The sequence below is a fragment of the Macaca nemestrina genome, chromosome 13 (genome assembly GCF_043159975.1).
Source record: "Macaca nemestrina isolate mMacNem1 chromosome 13, mMacNem.hap1, whole genome shotgun sequence".
NCBI lineage: Eukaryota > Metazoa > Chordata > Mammalia > Primates > Cercopithecidae > Macaca > Macaca nemestrina.
The window spans coordinates 64,659,484-64,675,100 of record NC_092137.1 but is presented as its reverse complement, the minus strand read 5'-3'; the positions used below and the strand labels follow the sequence as shown (position 1 = coordinate 64,675,100).

Sequence of the window (15,617 nt, the reverse complement as noted above, 5' to 3'; positions counted from 1 at the left end):
AATTCTCTGCATGTGATAAGAAATCGAATCCTGAAGAGAACAGTTGCCCTGCCCAAGAAGCCAAAGGTGGCACTGCCCCTTCTCTCATTGCTGTGGGCCAGACACACTCCATCCAAGGGCTTCCTTGGGAGTTCTGGTCCTCCCCATGTGGACATGAGCAGGCCTGAGTTTAAAGCCCAGCCCTCAGCTCTGTGTGACTTTGGGTGACATTAATCTCTCTAAGCCTTAGCTCCATTATGTGAAAAATGCCACACAGTCTGTTATGATTAAATAACAGCAGTTAAACGTGGACCTCCTATCCTTGACCGTAGGGACCATGGAGACATACAGTATTGCAGTGTATGTGCTTCCAAGGGCAGGCAGCCTGGGCTTTGTGTGCCGCATTCACCAGGCTTTGCCTGCCCTGAGGTCAGGGATGTGAAGAGGAGCTTATCTCAAACCACTGAAAGTTCTTTCTTCTTACTTTTCCTCCAGGTCTCTGGATTTGATGGCAAATAGCAGCAGAAATGTGGAAAAGATCAAAGTGATGTCAAGGTTGATCTCTGAGTTTGGCAGGGCTGAACTCAAACATCATTCGCCATGGACCCACAGTGTCTTTAGTAGCTGAGTAGGGTCATTCCCCTGTGATATGTGCACTCAATTGCTAGCCAGTTTTGAAGATGTTGAGTATCTGTTTTCCCCTTCCCCACACTGGCCCTCACTGAGATCCATGTCTAATATTATGAAAGTCATACATTATCATTATAAACTAATCATAAATGTCAGTGTGCTACAAAAACTTATTCAGAAAACATTCAGATTCTCCCATCAACATATGCCACTATGCTGGCAAAAGCTCTGATTTAAAATACTTGTTTCATTTTCCTCTCTGATTTTGTTCTAGTCTTCAAAATGATTTCATACAACAAAGCACTGAGTTCCTTAGTTCCTCTGACCCCTGCCAGATCTGAAGCTGTGATGTTCAAAAGTCAGGGCAGAGTCAATCTTATGACTGAGTTTCATAAGAGTCTAAGCCGCTCATCAACATACTGTGGCAGAGTAAGCTTTCTGGGTTCCAGAATTTATTTTGAGTGGTTGAGGGAGTTGAGAAATGGCATGGGAGGCCTAAAGATAAAAGGACTTTTGAATGAAAGTTATAGGAAAGTGGATTTGAGATCAAAACAAACGAAGGTTGACCATAGTTGGAACCATTTAAGATTGGTGGGGGTAGTGGGCTTCCGGTTCTTAACCGAGGCCAGGCAGAGGTGTGACAACAGTCAGGGGTTTCTAAACGGGATGGGAGGTTGGATTAGATGAGCCTTCAACCTTTGTGTTGAACTAAAATCCTAGCTCTGCTTTCAACTCCTAGACTCCCTTTTATCATTGCTAAATTGGAAAGAGGGAGCAACTGAGAGTCCCTGCTGGTCATGCCTGGGGTGCCCCAGACCACAGCCCTGAGCCTCAAAGGCAAGTGAGCATAGTGTTGGGAGTTGAGCTTCTGGATCCATCAACTCCATCTGATGACTCGGAAGTTCCTTCAGTTCCCGACACTGGAGTCCAGCAAGGCTGGTTTGTCTTGTTTTAATTATTATTTAGATGACTATTTGGCTCATACCTGAGCAAGGTTCGAATCAAGTCAGACCTGTTAATTGAATCAAAGTTATATAATCACATTTGGGCACTTAAATGTAAACCAATTATGTTGGAGCCCAAGTATCTTGTACTCAGGAGGGAGTTCTAATAAGTGCTGGGAATGTATGCTAATGCACAAAGCCTAACCCCCAGAGTGGAGGGTGGAGCACTCCAGGGCACTCCTGTTTCGGTGACATTGTTGTAATAGTTAGCGCTCTGGGCGCAGTCTGGGAAGATACTGGAAACATCTCAAACAAGTATGACATCCATTCTACCCAAGCCCATGGAACCCATTACGTTTGGAACATGTCTTTCTGTGGCGTTTGGCTTGGCTTATAAATGTACTATCAGAATCTGTGGGAGGCCTTCGCAAGAAGACCTTTCTTGGCCTTTCTGGTTATCAGCATTCCCTCCACCTCTTTCTTAACAAACATGCCGTAAGGCCTGATCAGGCATTTAGTTTTTCCATTTGGACCTTTTTCTAGTTCCTAATCTCAACCCCAATGCCTCCTAATCTTGTACTTCTTCAAATATTGGCCCCCCCCGCCCCCACTATGGGAGAGAGAGGAAAGTAGGGAGGAGAAGGAGGAAAAGTTATTGAATTGATATGAGGGTAGTCAACCTAAAGCAACAATCAGGAGGAAGGCACTGGACTTGAGTTAGAAGTGTTTGTCACTGAACTCTCTCAAACTCATCCAGGCTAACTAGCCTCAGAGGGCTTCTAGCCCATAGTCTTCTTGTATTTTCTGCCCTCCTCACTTGAAGGGGGAGGGAACCAGATGTCCAGTCTCTGTCCAATGTTAAGAACTGGCCTGGCAGGCTTTGTTGAGACCATCCAGCCTTGAAAGCCTCACGACCAAATGCCATCACAGGCACTTTCTGCCCTTAGCCCTTGTCTGTGTCTCCTACATGAACTCAGACTGCCTCTGAAGAGGGACATTCTAGGGAGAGTTTCATCTTCATCACCATCCTGGATAGGGAACACTTCCAGACTCAGAGTTGCAAAAGTCAGGGAGAGGCTGCTCACTGGAGGTGGAGTCCTTTGGCCAGGTTTCACTGTAAACACATGGCTAAAATGTGTTGCACATGGACAGGCATGCTAGTGTGTCCTGTATATATGCTAGTGTGTCTCATACAGCTTCTGGCTAAAGGACATTGACCTCAGCAAGGCCAAATGAGGCATCAGGATGAACTCTTCCAATAGACTTCATTAGACCCACAGAAGACTGACCTTTGCCTGACTTTGGATTACCCCTTTCTTGCCAGGAATTATGTCCAATGACTGTAACTGGAACTAGAGGTCTAGATAGCCACACTTTGCTTGGTGTGGCTTCTCAGTCTTTTGAGACACGGCTATCAAGGGCTCATGTTTATTCCAGGTCATCCCTTTACCCCTTTCCTCCAGGGGCATCTATGGCAACAAAAGATCATGATATCTGGCAGCGCTGGCGGGAATATTTAGTTTAGGCAGGAATGTGAGTGTTAGCATGTCAGAGTACATCTGAGAAAACATTCCAAACCAACCTTTCCACACTGGGAACTCAACGCCCAGGAATCACCAAAGATAAGGGCAACAGTCTTATCTCTCGGAGGGAAGTTCAGGGTAAAGGCTGCTCCTGCTGTGGTCCAGAGCTCAGGGGAGAAGAAGGCTCAGGCGGACCCTGCCTGTCCACTTGACGAACTTCCACAAATGCCACTCTGGGGACTGAGGCATACGAAGTGGGGAAGAAAATACCAGTCTTGCCCTGGAGCTCTGGGATGGTGGCTGTACACCCCTAAAGATGCCAGCAGAACTGAATTGTGGCCTATGTGTGTTTGGGAATTGGGAAATAAGGAGATAGAGGGACAGCAGGCAGGGAAAACTACAATTAGACTCAACTTGCACAGATCTGGGAGTATGTGGATCTGAATTGTGGCCTCCATGCGTTTGGCTGAAGGATAATGATCTCAGGCCCCAACTTTTTTTTTTTTTTTTTGGTATCACTTGCTCAGAGGGTTCTGATCAGGAGCTTCTTTCAGATGACACAGATCCCGAGGAGCCACTTGCCTTCTACCCATGACACTTCTAAGAGTGACTCTTGCCATGTGACCATAGAGATAAGTGAAGCTTTTCTCCAATGATATCATTAAGAAGTCTAAACTTCTCCAAAGGGAGAGGCTGTGACTAGGAACACAAATGTCTCAGTGTATCACACTCATCATGCTCCCAGATCTGCGGGCAGAAAAAGAAATCATAGAATGGTACGTATCCTAAAAATAGAAAGAAAATTGCTTTTCAAGTTATGAAATCTGGCCCTTCTCATTGTGAGTTTAAAGTACATGTTACTGCTTCAATTTCTAAAACAGGAGGTGGCCAGATTCAGAGTTTAAAATGTCTAAGTGGTTATTTGAAAACAGATATTTAGAGGCAACTGAGAGAAGAATACTGGGGCCATGGGTCTGTAGTCACTTTCCCAGCAGTGCTCTGAGGCCTTGGGTTTCATAAAAGATAATCATAGTTACTCCTTTTAAAGAAAGCTGAGTCTAATTGTAGCTTTTCCTGCCTGCTGTCCCTCGATCTCCTTATTTCCCAATTCTATCTTTCTTTCAAAACTCAGCTCAAATCCCACCTCCTTCCGTAAGTCTTCCATTGTTTAATACAGTCGGAATTTACCGCTCCCTCCTCTAACTCCCACAGCATTTTATTTACACCTCTCTGATGGCCACTTTCTACTTTCTAGAAGGTAAGTTATATACTTGTTTTATATCAATAAATTTCAAAATATTGAAATCTTACAGAGCATGTTCTCTAACCACAATGAAATTAGATCATATATTAAACTACCTAGATAATCCTACATGTTTATAAATTAAATAACACATTTATAAATAACCATGGATCAAAGGAAACATTTTAAGGGGAATTAGAAAATATTCAGATTGAGGGATAATGAAAATTCAACATTATATTTCAAAATTTGTGGGGTGCAGGTACAGCAGTGCTTAAAGGGAAATTAATAGCTTTAATTTGGTAGTATTAGAAAAAGAAGGAAGGTTTAAAATTAGTTATCCAAATTTCCATTTTTAAATGTAGAACAAAAAGAAAAGTAAACCCAAAGAAAGAAGGAAATAATAAGTATAAAAGCAGAAGTCAGTGTATTGGAAAACAAGCTGCAGGGATTTTTAACCCAGTCAAAAATTGGTTCTTTGAAAAGATTCATAAAATTGGTAAGCCTTTAACAAGATTGATCAATTAAAAAAGAGAGAAAATACACCTTACTAGTATAGGGATGAAAGAGAGGATATCATTACCAATCTTACAGGTTATAATGATAATTCAGAAGTGCTATGAACAACTTTATGGCAATGAAGTTGACAATTTATGTGAAATGAACAAATTCCTTGAAAAACACAACTTATCAAAATCAACACAGGAAGAAATAGATAACCCATATTTCATAAAGAAGTTGAATTAACTATAAAAAATATTCCACAAAGAAAACTCCAAGGCTCTATGATTTCATGTGTAAATTCTATCAAAAATTTAAGGGAAACAATTCAAATCTTGCATAAACTCTTTCAAAAAGAGAGAAGAAGGGAAATTTTCATTTTATAAAGTCAGCATAACTTTCATACTAAGACCTGACAAAGACATTTGAAGAAATGAAAATTACACACAAATATGCTTATGAACATAGACACAAGAATCCTTAACAAAATATTATCAAGTAGAATTCAGAAATACATAAAAATGATAATACATCATGACCAAGTAAGGTTTACCTCAGGAATGTAAAGTTGGTTTAACATTTGAAAATCTATCAATGTAATTCACAATATTAATGGAATAAAGGAGAAAAACTGTTCAATAATCTCAGTAGAAACAAAAAAAGCATATGATAAAATTTGACATCTATTTATGGTTAAAAACTCTTAAAACTTAGGAAAAGAAGGGAATTTCCTCAATTTAAGAAAGTACATCTGCTGGGCACGGTGGCTCATGCCTGTAATCCCAGCACTTTGGGAGGCCAAGGCGGGTGGATCACCTGAGGTCAGGACTTTGAGACCAGCCTGGCCAACATGGTGAAATCCTGTCTCTACTAAAAATACAAAAATTAGTTGGGCATAGTGGCACGTGCCTATAATCCCAGCTACTCAGGAGGCTGGGGCAGGAGAATCACTTGAACCCAGGAGGCGGAGGTTGCAGTGAGTCGAGATCGTGCCACTGCACTTCAGCCTGGGCGACAGAGCGAGACTCCATCTCTAAATAAATAAATAAATAAATAAATAAATAAATAAATAAAGTACGTTTATGAAAAAACCTACAGCTAACATATAAAATGGTGAAACATTGAATATTTTTCTCCTAAAATCAGAATAAAAGGAAGGATTGTTCACTTCTAGCACTTCCATTCAACCTTGTAACTAGAGGTCTTAGCCGGAGCAATAAAACAAAAGAAAAAAGAATTAAAGAGTGGAAATAAATTAAAACATTGTCTTTATTTGAAGATGACAAGATTGTATAGATAATCCTAATGATAGAGGACTCATGTACAAAAATAAATTACATAGCTATATAATAACAACAAATAATTGGAAAATAAGATTCAAAAACAGTAATTAATAAAAGATGTATAATACTTTTGCATTAAAAACTACAAAAGATTTTTGTTTTGTTTTAATTAGAAATGGGGCCTTGCCTTGTCACTCAAGCTGGAGTGCAGTGGCACAGTCATAGCTCGCTACAGCCTCGAATTCCTGGACTCAAGTGATCCTCACACTTCAGCCTCCTGAGTAGCTGGGACTACAGGCATGCACCGCCATGTCCAGGGAATATTTAAAAAAATGTTATAGAGACGATGTCTTGCTATGTTGCTCAAGCTGGTCTTGAACTCCTGGGTTCAAGTGATTCTCCCATCTCAGCCTGCTTAAGGGCTGGGATTACAAATATGAGCCATTGCACCCACCCCAACAAAATATTTTTGAGAGAAATTAAAGAAGACCGGCAAAATGGAAAGATACATGCCATGGATTGAAAGATTCAATACTGTTATATGTCAGGTTTACTTAAAATAACCTAAAGATTCAATATCATTTCAACTACAATCCTAACAGATTTTTGTAGAAATTGACAGGGTGATCTTACAAGTTAAACAGAAATACAAGGGGTTTAGAAGAACAACCTAGTTGGGGGGAAAACCTCAAAGCTCACTAAGTGAGCTTTCCAAGTATCTGTTGCTGATACTTACTATGGAGCTACTGTGATCATGGTAGGGAGTTATTTAGGTCAGGGTGCACAAATAGATCAACTGAACAGAACAAAGAGTGCAGAAATGGACCCATACATATATGGTTTATTGATTTTTAACAGAGGCATCAAGGATTTCCTATGGGGAAAGAAAATTATTTTTGACAAATGATTCTGGAATAATTAGATAAATTAAACAGGATAAAATGAACTTCAATCACTATTCATACCACATAAAGATGTAATTCATGGTGGAACAAAGACCTACGTGTAAAAGCTAAAATTCTAAAGTTTCAAGAGAAACATAAAAAATATCTTCCTGAAGTAAGGCAAAATTTTCTTAGGTAGAAAATTTTTATAAAATAAATAGTCATGAGAGAAATAAAGAGAAATTAGATTTCATCAAAATTAAAATCTGCTCATTAAAAGAAACCATTAAGAAAATAAGTAGGCAAGCTACAGAGTAGGAAAAATATTCACAGTGCATGTAAGTGACAAATGACTTGTATGCAGAATATATGAAAAACTCACAAGTCAATAACAAAAAGACAAACAGCCAAATTTTTAAGAGATAGGCAAAAGATCTGAGAAGACAATTCATGGAAGAAGACATATGAACAGCAAATAAGCACATGAAAATGTGCTCAATATTATTAGTCATTGGGAAAATACATATTAAAATGACAATATGATATCCTTTTAATCCTACTCAAGTGGCAACAGTGAAAGCCCCAAATGTTGGTGAGGATGTCAAACAACCGAATTTCTCTTACATTGCTGGTTGTGAAAATGGTACAACCAACTCAGAAAACCATTTGATGAATTCTTATGCAGTTAAGCAAAGACCTACCCTATGACCCAATAATTTCACTTGTGGAGTATTTACCTAAGAGAAATGAAAATATGTATCCAAAAAGAATTGTGTAAAGATGTTCACAGAAGCTTTATTCGTAATAGCTCCCAAACTGGAAATAAGGTAAATGCCTATCAACAGGATGGATAAACAATTGTGGTATTATATATTCATATCATAAAATACTACTTAGCAATCTCTCTCTCCACATATATACACATTTATGTTTATTTTTATTTATAAATCTATATATATGGAAAACTGTGAGTTCACATTAATGTCTACAATTCCAATCCAACCACCACAAAGTTCATTTTCTCTCTTTCCTGTTTGTAACTCCCTTTCCTGACAGTGGCATCCACTACCCTTAATGTATTTACTTTGTAAACCAAAAAGTATCTGAGGCAGGTCTCAATCAATTTAGAGGTTAATTTTGCCAAGGTTAAGGATATGCCCTGAAAAAAGAAACATAAATCCACAGGAACAACCTGTGATCCTACCTTTTTCCAAAGGTGATTTTGAGGGCTTCAAATATTTAAAGGGGAAAAGCGGTTGGAGGGGCAAGAGAGAGGGGGGTATGGTCACATTACTGAATCTATATGTTGCAAGAGAAAAGGAGCAGGTAGGGGAATAATCAATTTGTATTCATCTTGCGCTCAGTAAAGCTGCACTTTACATAAGGTAAGGTGAAAATAAAGCAGCTACCTGTGGAGATACTTAACCTTTTATCTGTAGCTGTCTGCTTAGGAACAAAAGGAAAGGCGGTTTCTTGCATGACTCAGTTTTCAGCCTAATTTTTCCTTTTGGCAGAGTGAATTGGGGTCTGAAGATTTCCTTTCACAGCTTAGTTGATCCATCCTCATGTGTAATTGATCTTCTGTCTCTACCACTATCCTCTTTCCCATCTGGATAGCCTCCTCACCATACGCAGGCTCTGACACTGGGCATGGGGCTGTCCTTCCATGCGGACACCCTCCTTACCCCACTGGGGCTTGAAGACACTGTTCCTAGCCACTGAGAGCCCCTCACTGTGGACACCTACTTCACTCCACTCACTGATGGCCTCAGGGCCAAATGGATCAGGAAGGAAAGAGGTATCAGGTATCAGAAAAAGAACAAAAGGAAGGGATGAATTTAACTTTGTTGTTATTATTATTTTATATTTTAAGTTAATTCTTTTTCTTCTAAACCATGTTGTGGGAGGGGCCTCAACTTTTTTTTGAGATGGAGTCTTGCGCTGTTGCCCAGGCTGGAGTGCAGTGGTGTGATCTTGGCTCATTGCCACCTCTACCTCCCAGGTTCAAGTGATTCTCCTGCCTTAGCCTCTGGAGTAGCTGGGACTACAGGCGTGCACCACCACACCTCGCTACTTTTTTGTATTTTTAGTAAAGACAGGGTTTTGTATTTTTAGTAGAGATGGGGTTTCACCATGTTGGTCAGGCTGGCCTCGAACTCCTAACCTCAGGTGATCTGCCCTCCTTGGTGTCCCAAAGTGCTGGGATTACAGGCATGAGCCACCACACTGGGCCAGGGCCTCAACTTTTACAACCTAGTGGGGGAATGAAAACAAAGAATTGTCTGAGACAAAAAGGCAATTCTCTAAGAGAAATTCTCTCATTCTCCTGCAGGCATTTATTCAAACAGCTGCAATTAAAAAAATAACGCTTTTCTCTTTCTTCTTCTTCTTTTCACTGCCAGTAATCTCAACCATGTGTTTCTCTGTGCCAAATGACAGGCACAGGCATTATCTGCTGTCTCTCCTGGACTAGATTGTACTCATTTTTACAGATGAGAAGTTTTGAGTTTCAAAAGGATGAATGGAGTAGTTGGGACTTGAGATACCCTTTTTTTTCCCTCTAAAACTTTCCCATGGTCGGGCATGGTGGCTCACGCCTGTAATTCCAGCACTTTGGGAGGCCAAGGAGGGTGGATCATCTGAGGTCAGGAGTGCAAGACCAGCCTGGCCAACATGGTGAAACCTCGTCTCTACTAAAATACAAAAAAAAAAAAAAAAAAAAAAAAAAAAAAATTAGCCAGGCATGGTGGCGGGTGCCTGTAATCCCAGCTACTTGGGAGGCTGAGGTGAGAGAACTGCTTGAAGCCGGGAGTCCGAGGTTGCGGTGAGCTGAGATTGTGCCATTGCATTCCAGTTTGGGGGACAAGAGCGAAACTCCATCTCAAACAAAACAAAACAAAACAAAACAAAACAACTTTCCCACCGTACTTAATGTCTTTCCCATACTCATACTCTTACACTAAGAGACCAACATACAAAACTAATTCTAACATGGTTGAGAAGATTCGTGCAGCTAGCCTGGGGAACCCAGATGAGATTCAGGAGAGAGAAGTTCTCGTGCAGACTTCCTGGAGACAGAAACATCTGGTCAGCCTCCCTCCTCCCGGGCCCCGGAGGCAGGGGAGGGAATTCACACAGACCCAAGGTGTGTAAGGCTTTTTTTGTAAAATAACAGGTTTCCAGACACACTTTCCCCCAATTACTCTAGATTAGCATTAGAGTTAATTAATTAATTTCAATTTATTAGAGATGTGATATTTAATTTTAAAAAGCTAGTGAATTATTAGTCTCCCAGGCCTGGGGAAAGTGGGAGGTAATGGAAGTGAGTATGGAAAAGTTTCAATATCAAGGTTATTTAATGGGCGACATAAAATGCATAAAAGCCTCTTTATTAAATTTTCTTTGAACTTTTCAATGTTAGATACATATTTTGTTATAGTGGTTACTATTGTAGCATCTGTTAAGATCAAATCTTGGCTGCCGGGAAGGGTGGTTCATGCCTGAAATCCCAGCACTTTGGGAGGCCGAGGTGGGCAGATCACTTGAGGCCAGGAGTTCAAGACCAGCCTGACATGGCGAAGTCCATCTCTAATAAAAATCCAAAAAAAAAAAAAAAGAAGAAGAAGCCAGGCGTGGTGGTGCACACCTGTAATTCCAGCTACTCTGCGAGGCTGAGGCAGGAGAATTGCTTGAACCTGGGAGGTGGAAGTTGCAGTGAACTGAGATTGTGCCACTGCACTCCAGCCTGGGTGACAGAGCAAGACCCTGTTTCAAAAAAATAAAAATAAAAATAAAAATAGAATAAATCTCAGAGGTACCCGAACCTTGCTTTTTTTTGCAATTTCCTGTAAATCTATAATTATTTCAAAATAAAAAGTAAAAAATAAAAAATATAAAACAACAAAGTTCAAGAACACTATAACAAGTGTTTATCAAAGAATGCTGGTGCTTGAACTTGGTATTACATTTACTGTTAAGATAAACTCTTTCTATTAAAAATTTAGAAACCATTTAAATATGGGTTTGAAAGTGTCTGCATCCCAAGTAATACTTGTACATCTATAAAGTATCATCATTTTCCTGAAGCATACTCTTTTTATTGCTCAAATGTAATCCTACTTTTAAATGCCTTTTTTTCTCAAAAAAGTTCTATATTTGTAAGCTAAAACCTGAAATTTTTATTTTATTTTTTCTTATTAAAAAACAAAATATGAGCCATAAGAGGGGACGGGGGTGGGGAGCTCTGGATGTAGGTTGTTTGTGACTTGTGAGGCAGAGGCTCCATGCAGCATCCCCTGTATTGCCCTCCAAAGTGGCCCCTGCAGCGAGTCTGCTGGGGAATCACTGTCATCTGGTGTCAGTGGACCTGAGGTTCCTGGACGTGGTGCCGGGTAGGAGGCGGAAGTGTCAGGAGATGACAGATGAGAATGGGCCCTGTATTTGTGGCCAAGGGGTTGGCCTTCACACTCCAAGCAAAAGAAAGTCACTAAGGCTTTCAGCAGGGAAAAATAAGATCAAATCTCTGTGTTTAGGAAGGTACAGTGTGTCATCTAATCTAAGGTACCTGATTGTAAGACCCACTGTTACTATATGTAGCCTCTAAGAAAGAAAAAGCAGTCAAGGTGAGGGGGGTGCGAGGGAGTGTAGGACACCAAAGAGCTACACTTTCAATGGAACAGTCAACAAGGAATGAACCCACCTGGCTGCCAGGCCAGCAAGGAAACCTGAATGCCTCACAGCTGGCACTAGGTGGAGGGAAGTAAATAATCTCCTCTCAGAATGTGGACCACTGGCTGGTCCTTATGCTGGTCTGAGGTCTGAATTCACACCTTCAAGGTAGACCAAGGAATGTCAAGCTGAAAAGGTAAGTGGGTCTCATGTTGTAATGGCGGAAGCAAACGCAGCAGCAGTTATCAGAAATGGGAAATTTTGCCTTGATTTGAATTGAGGAAATGCAGTCATGTGTAGCAACCGGGAGAAAGCAACAGGAAGCAGGGCCGCCTCCTGTCCACATGCTGATGGCACCACAGCTGTACCCTGTGTGACATGCGACTGCTAGCTGGACCTCTCCATTTCTCCAGCTCCCCACTGCACAGAAGGTCCCTTTCCCCAGGTCTGCCCTCTGCCTATGAGTTCTTTGGGCACCCAAAGTAGAAACCTGGGGGTTGTTCTTGATGCTTCCTTCTCCCTCATTCAGGACAGGTCCCCTAGATTGCCAGCTCCTCAGTCAGCCAGGGCTTCTCAGGGCAAGCACCAGCCACCCTTTGTAGGCCCAGGAATCTGATCTTGTCCATATCCCGAAATGGTCAGACCTCAGAGTCTGACTGCAGACCAAACAGTGTGAATGAGAATAGGATTTGATTGACTGATGCCAAAGGCACTGGGGTACACACTTTTTTTTGCTGGGGCTTGTGCTCCCCTACCACCTCTAAGGGGGGCAGATACTTCTGCAAAGTTTATCCAGCGGTTCTAAAGTCAGCATCAACTAGAGGAAGGTGGTCAGTGATGAACAAAGAGGGAATGCATGGCACATCCAGAGGTCTGGCCTTCTATGTATCCTCTCATTTAACCTTTAAATAGCCTTAGCATATAGAGAGCAGTATCGCCACCATCGTATAGCTGAGGAAAGAGGTGCTTAGAGAGAGTGAGTCACTTGCCCATTGCCCAAGATCACACAGGTAGAAGCTGGGATTTGCACCCGGACAGTCGGTCTCCTGAGCAGCATCCTTTACCACCATACTCAACTGCTCATGCTTACGAAAGGAGAAGGGGGCTCCAAACACCGTAGGGAATTCAGTAAGGTTAGGTCTTCCATGACCACCACAGGAATTGTTTGTAAAGGGAGGGGCGTGGTGGTCAGAGACCAGATTGCAGTGGGCTGAGGAATGATTGGGTATCAGGAAGTAGAGACACCACTGTAGGCCTCTTTCATGAAATGTGGCAATTAAAAGGGGTGACTGGATTTTATTTTATTTTATTTTATTTAGGCTAGGGGGGACTTGGGGACAGGCTTATTGGTTGAAGAGCAGGAGCCAGGGCAGAGATAAAATAACCAGGCCTAGAGGTCTCCAAGAGAGCAGGCAACAGGATCGGGGTTAGGGTCCTGGTTGAGATGAGAAACACATCCTCTTAGTCCGAATGGAAGAACCCAAGATTGTTTGGAGATACTGGTAAGTTTATAGGAGCAGGCAGTGGAAGGGGTTATATACCCCATGGCCCCTGTTTTCTTGGTGCAGTGGGTAATGAGGCCGTTAGCAGAGACTGGGGGAGATGGGTACTTGAGGACAAAGGGCACTTTGGTATGGCCATTGTGGAAAGTGAGAAAGAAGGGGACCAGGAAAGGGGTCATTGAGTGGTAGCTGGACCCCACATTCCCCAGGAATGTATTTCCAACTAATTTCACAAAGCAGCCCCTGCCCCCAGCATGCCTGTCTACTCCCGGCCTATCTCATCCTGAGAGACACAGTCCCCATTGCACCTGTGGAAGCAGCTTAGGGAGATGGTTGGCTTGTGTCATGGGATTAATGGAAAGCAGGGCTTTTTCCCCCTTTCTCCTGGAGGGGTGATAAGAAAAGAATGTAGCCTCTACATTCAGAAGGTCTGGGCTTGAATCCTCATTCCAATGTGTACTAACTGTGTGACTTTGTGGAAGTGACTTAACCTCTGTGCTTCAGCTTCCTCATCTATACAACAGAGGTAATAATAGTGCCTGCCTTGTAGGTTGTTTAACTGTGAGGGTCAAATGAGTTTATGTGTATGCAGCATTTTAGAACTCTGCGAGGCACATAAGTGCACAAAAATGTTAGCTATTATTACGAGATCTTATCTGATATCATCCTAATTGGCTTTGTAAAAGGCAGAGAAAAGTCTGGCTAAATCTATCATGGGCCAATAATTCATAGGAAGGTGCTATGGTCACTTTTTTCTAACCAGGCAATGTAGATTTTATCAAGCAAGAGGACTGTCAATTATCTGCCAGAAATAAAGAAAGAAAGCCTTAAACTCACTTCTAAGGACTGATTCTGTTGCCTTGGTAACCCTTAAGATTCTCATAGCTGCTCTTCAAGGCTCCAGGAAATTAGTTCTCAGAAACATAAGAGCAATTGACACTTTTCCCGATTCCTTCAGCCTGGGCTTGCCTGGAAATCTTACTGTCTTGCAAGGCCTAGGGGTCTCCAAGAGAGCAGGCAACAGGATCAGGGATCTTATATTTCCAGGATTCTTCCAGGGACAACTGACAGAAAACCAACAAAAATTGCTTCAGCATAATTCATTTTAACATACATAGCTGAACAGTCAAAGTCAGGCACCCGTACCTTTTCACACACACCTGAACAGTCAAAGGGTGGATTTGGTGGGTTTTCAGGCACAGCTGGATCCAGCAGCTCATGTGCTGTCATCGGCCCTCACTCCCTCCGTAGCCTTGGCTCCTTTGTTTTTCCTGTGAGTTTTCTTCAGGCAGGCTCTTTTTACAGGGTGACCTCCATAGCCACATGTTAACAGTCTCCCCATTTCTTTATGCTACAGAAAGATCTTTTCCTGGCCATTCTAACAAACATTCTAGGATTAACTGAGTTTTACAGATTTGGGTCACAAGTCCATCTTTGAACCAGGTGCTATGGGTAGGGAGTCAAAGTGCACTAATTGGCCAGGGCAGGGTTAGGTTTCCATCCTGTAGGGAAAGAAACTAACAAGTATGCTCCATACATTTGACCATCCCCAAGAACACCCTCTTCATGGTCACTGCACCCGGCAGCCCTCCCTAGCACTAAAAGTGGGCTTCCCCGATGGAAATGATAGATCTGCAGATAAAGCTCTCCCTCATGAGCCATCATCACCTGAGGCTCATCCCCATGAACCCTGAGAGGGAACACAAATTTCTTATCCTCTTGCTGCTAGATATAAAGATACAGAGCCTCCCACAATTAACTCTCCCCCTGGAACACAAGCATGTATGAAAGAGACACTGTCAGTGTCCCAGCAATATTCCCTGGGCCTGACCACTGTGTGAACACCAGCCAGGCTTCCAACTGCACAAGGGCTTTCTCTGGCAGCTGGAGCCTGCACTGTCTGAGTGCCCAATGGGCAGAAGTTTCAGAGAATTCACAACACTGCCCAGTCCCCGGAGCAGCCATCCACCAGTGATTGGTGGTAGTTGGTGTAGAAGCAGCTCTCAGGTGAGATAACTCTGGGGTTACTGTCTTGCATTGACTCCCAGAGTTCTGCAGTGGGATTAAGCCCCAGTTCCCCTTGGTGGTAACTGGCTCAAGAATGTCTCTTTCATTGACAGCTTTCCCTTCCCCACTTCTATGGTGGTGTTGCCTGGGATCAGCTCCCAAGGAAACTTCACTCAAATTTCTATCTCAGGGTCACAACTCCTCAAGGTATAATTAGATCCATTTTAAAGATGAGAAAATTGAGATTTTGTGAGATTAAGTGACTTTCCTAACAATTGCAATTCCCCCTCTTTCTGGGGAAACCCAAACTAAGACAGAGTCCACCTCCCCGCGTGTGTGTGCATGTGCCCACGTATGTGCTCACACTTTGTTAAAAATATTTTTTGTTTTGTAGGTCCAACACCTTTTTTTCCCACTGGGAAAATGCCTCCTTCTTTTGGGGTGCCACTCTTT

At 42.1% G+C, this 15,617-nt stretch overlaps 2 long non-coding RNA genes across 5 annotated transcripts in view; one reads left to right on the top strand and one right to left on the bottom strand.

The window, feature by feature from the left end:
* Positions 1–15,617, bottom strand: part of LOC139357879 (uncharacterized) — a 116,593-nt gene that overhangs the window by 2,950 nt on the left and 98,026 nt on the right. Inside the window, exon 3 of one of the 3 annotated variants that reach the window (XR_011611817.1) lies at positions 1,483–1,621. The exons of 1 other annotated variant lie outside the window; for it this stretch is intronic. This is a non-coding gene — a long non-coding RNA (uncharacterized lncRNA). Of the gene's footprint in view, positions 1–1,482; positions 1,622–15,617 lie in introns of those variants that run through there. One more of the 3 variants, XR_011611819.1, reaches the window with a different exon arrangement.
* Positions 1–15,617, top strand: part of LOC105465143 (uncharacterized) — a 152,097-nt gene that overhangs the window by 58,960 nt on the left and 77,520 nt on the right. The window contains exon 4 of one of the 2 annotated variants that reach the window (XR_011611821.1): positions 475–9,642. The exons of the other annotated variant lie outside the window; for it this stretch is intronic. This is a non-coding gene — a long non-coding RNA (uncharacterized lncRNA). Of the gene's footprint in view, positions 1–474; positions 9,643–15,617 lie in introns of those variants that run through there. 2 annotated transcript variants of the gene reach the window in all.